The sequence below is a fragment of the Mus caroli genome, chromosome X, assembly GCF_900094665.2.
Source record: "Mus caroli chromosome X, CAROLI_EIJ_v1.1, whole genome shotgun sequence".
In the NCBI taxonomy this organism is placed as follows: Eukaryota; Metazoa; Chordata; class Mammalia; order Rodentia; family Muridae; genus Mus; species Mus caroli.
The window spans coordinates 102,367,701-102,371,849 of record NC_034589.1 but is presented as its reverse complement, the minus strand read 5'-3'; positions in this window follow the sequence as shown (position 1 = coordinate 102,371,849).

Genomic DNA, 4,149 nt, shown 5'->3' with positions numbered 1-4,149 from the left:
TCATACTACCAATCAAAGAAAACACATGGTGGAACTTGTTGCTCTAGCTATATTTGTAGCAGAGGATGGCCTAGTCAGTCATCAATGGGAGGAGAGTCCCTTGGTCCTGTGAAGGATCTATGCCTCAGTATAGGGGAATGCCAGGACTAGGAATGGGAGAGGGTGGGTTGGGGAGCAGCGGGAGAGGGGAAGGGATAGGAGACTTTTGGAGGGGAAACTAGGAAATGGGATAACATTTGAAATGTAAATAAAGAAAATATCTAATAAAAAAAGAAAAAAATACATATAAATAAAGAAAAAAATGACTCCTAATCACATTTTGTTAGGGTACAAGAAGTTCTGAAGAATGATACCCCGGTCTCAAATATTATGCAAAAAAATAGTGTTTACTCAGCTGAATTCCTGCATCCACAGATTTCCCTGTTCAGGAATGGACATCCCTGATGGGACTTGCAGATGGAACTTTTATTGTCAGAAGAATTCCAGGTAAGGGTTAAGTGTTCTTTAATCTTGATTGGTTAGCACTATCTCTAGGGGTCTGACTGATAATATAATTGATGAGGCTGTGGAGACTTCCCAGGTTTTGCTTACTCATTACAGCTACCTATTCTTACTTCAGGCCAGAGACAAGGTGTCCTTGGATTAACAGCCCTTGGCTGTGGTTGGCTGACCACAGGTTCCTGGATCTGGGTTCTCATTTCTGGGAAACAGAAACTTAAGCCTACTCTTCTCTAACTGGCAGTTTGCAGCCTGTCATGGAGTCAAACTGGCTCTGGCTAACCCAGTCCTCTCAATTTTGCTATATCCATAGATAGGTGCCACATAAACCATCACTATAGAGTCTTCTTTCATTAGATGGGAACTAATACAGAGACCCACAAGTAGACAATGTGCAGACAGTCCTAAATGAGATGCCTTTTATCATATTCGCCCCTCAGGGCTCAAGAATATATGTAGAAGAGGAGGCAGAAAGACTGTAAGAATCAGAGGTAATACATGACTCCAAAGAAACTGTAATCCACACACAACAGGACTGATACACACATGAACTCACAGAGACTGTAGCAACATGTACAGGTTCTGCTGCACAGGCTCAAGCCAAATGAGGCCCCAGCACAGAAAAATGAATGTGAACATGGCCTCCCACTCCTAACCAGTAAGTTATCTCTAACTGGTACCTGTATGAAAGAGGAAATTAGCCTTCTCCAATCAAGTATCAATTGGGTATATTAATTACACTTCAGGTTAGGCCCCATGCCCAGGGATAGATGACCAACACAAAATGAATTCAATGATATATTTTGAGACTTTTTGTGTAATATTGCTTTATTTGAGCATTTTTTGTGTTAATCATCTTTTGCTTGTATATTTTGGTTTCTAACTTTGCAGGACTTGTGTGTGTGTGTGTGTGTTTCTTGTTTGTGTTTTGTCTGATTGTTTGCTTTTTAAAGAGAGTGAGAGAGTGAAAGCCTGTGGTGTCTGATGGGTGGGAAGGTAGGGGTGGATCTGGAAGGATTTGGGAATGAGGGAACATATGATCAGAATATATTGTATGAAATTTTTTTTTTAATTAGAAAAGAAATTCTTAATCTGAATTCTAGTTCTATGTAATTCCTCACTTTTTATATCTGATAGAATTTTCTTCATGTCTTGCCTATTCCTAAAGGTTCTTTTTTACCTTCCTATCTTCTTGAGAAATTGGAGTTAGGTTATTTTTATTATCCAAGGATAATATTTTAATATACTTGAGATACCAAACAAAGGAGATGGCCAATGCTTAATTAATATTGAAGATAAGTATCAATGACTAAATATGCAGATATGTGTTATTGTTATTGTAATTGAGTGTTGGTGTTACTATTACTGTATTAACTAGACTTCTCTCCTCTCCCAACATTGTGGTTATATTTTTATCTAGTGCTTATAGATTATTTAGGCAGTCACAAATGAGTCTATTATATGTTTGTATTCATTCATGTATTTACTAAAATTTAGAAATACAGTAATGGGTTTCATCATGGCATGACTCATTTGTATATTATCCCTGAATCAGAAGTTTTTGAATCATGTTATTAATCACGTATTTAATCATTCTTGTTTCATATTATGCAATTTGTATACCACTCTTCAGAAGTATCTTTAAGTCTTTGGAGGCAAATAGTTAAGAGTAGTTCTTGAAAAGCATGTGAAAGTGCTTAATGGAAGGCTAGAGGAGGAGATTCATCAATAATACTTTGAAACAATACATTGTAATTATCAACAAATTATTTTGTTGAGTCAATATAAGGTGATGGCAGTTTTTAAATATTTTTCATGAGGCAACACAGATTTTAAAATCAGACTTAAAGTAGTTTATAACTTTTTTGATAGAGTAAGCCACAGTTTATTAGTAAGAATAAATAAAATCCAAAAAATATATAGAGTCGATGTGTATTATTTTATCATGCTTTTTAGCAGTGGCATTAAGTTCCTTTTGTGGTCTTTCTGTATTTTTTTATATGGCCCATTTTAACAATTGACAATTACCTTAATATATAGTACATGAAGTCACTATTAATCATTTGTTGATTGTATTTTTTCTCCTCATGCAAGGCACTTCATCTTTGGGTTTATTTTGTCTTCTCTAAGCAAGTAACACTCAAAGGCTTCTGTTGAGGGGAACAATGACAGAGCTCCCTGCCAGCTATAACCTGGTACATTTATATGGCAAGAATTGACACTTGCTAATATCAGCTGTAGAGTATGAGGTCATGGAATGTTTGTTCTCCATTAGCTGCTATTGCCAACCACAAATTCAAGTGAGGGCACCAGAATATAAACTATAAGAGAATGTTTGCCTGATTTTTGCTGCATCTTTTAAAAGCGTGTTTACACGTGTTTTGTTTTGTGAAAGACAAAAGCCATGTTTTGTGAATTTTACTGTATACCCAGGAAAAAGATGATTTGGGTGAATTCATGGATGCAAAATATATAATTAATTTTTCTTTAAGGAGAATCAGTTCAAGAGACATTAGGTGAAGTGATAAGTGCAATTAAGTGATGTTGGTGCAACAACCTCATGTAATGTGGGAAGAGGCTATTATACAGGGACAAAAGTTATTGTGATAAAACTATGCCAATAGGTCAATGGATTCATTTCATTTAAATATGTAAAGTTTTTTATATGTGGTTTTTCACTTCTTCTTGATTGTGTATGAGAATAAAAATTTGGGGGGATGGAAAGGCTTCAAACTTGCAGGGAGGAAAGAGTATAGCTATAGACATCTTTTAAAACAACAAAATGTTATACTAGCATGAAAAAAATGTTTTCTCTGAGATTTAAGAGGGAACATGAATCTTAAATCCAACTATTCATGCAAGCAGTGTCTGTGGGTGCATGGTAGCTTGAAGGAAAATTACAGAGTGTTTAACAGTCCCATATGTTAACATATGTAGCTTTTCCCAATCTTAAAATGGAAAAGGACCAGATAATATTTTCATTTTACATACTAAAAGGCAAAATTCCAAATTTGGAATAACTGATGAAATCAAATTTAAGTTGTATTGCTATCTAGTAATGTTATAAATTTTAAATTTTATTTTATCAGTTATTTTGAAATTTCTATATTGATCCTGCCAATCCATGAGCATGGGAGATCTTTCCATCTTCTGAGATCTTTAATTTCTTTCTTCAGAGACTTGAAGTTCTTATCTTACAGATATTTCACTTCCTTAGTAAGAGTCACACCAAAGTATTTTATATTATTTGTCACTATTGAGAAAGGTGTTGTTTGCCTAGATTCTTTCTCAGCCTGTTTATCCTTTGTATAGAGAAAGGCCATTGACTTGTTTGAGTTGATTTTATATCCAGATACTTCATTGAACCTGTTTATCAGGTTTAGGGGTTCTCTGGTGGAATTTTTAGGGTCACTTAAATATATTATCATATCATCTGCAAAAAGTGATATTTTGACTTCTTCCTTTCCAATTTGTATCCCTTTGATCTCCTTTAGTTGTCAAATTTCTCTGGCTAGGACTTCAAGTACAATGTTGAATAGGTAGAGAGAAAGTGGGCAGCCTTGTCTAGTCCCTGATTTTAGTGGGATTGCTTACAGCTTCTCACGATTTACTTTGATGTTGGCTACTGGTTTGCTGTAGATTGCTTTTTAA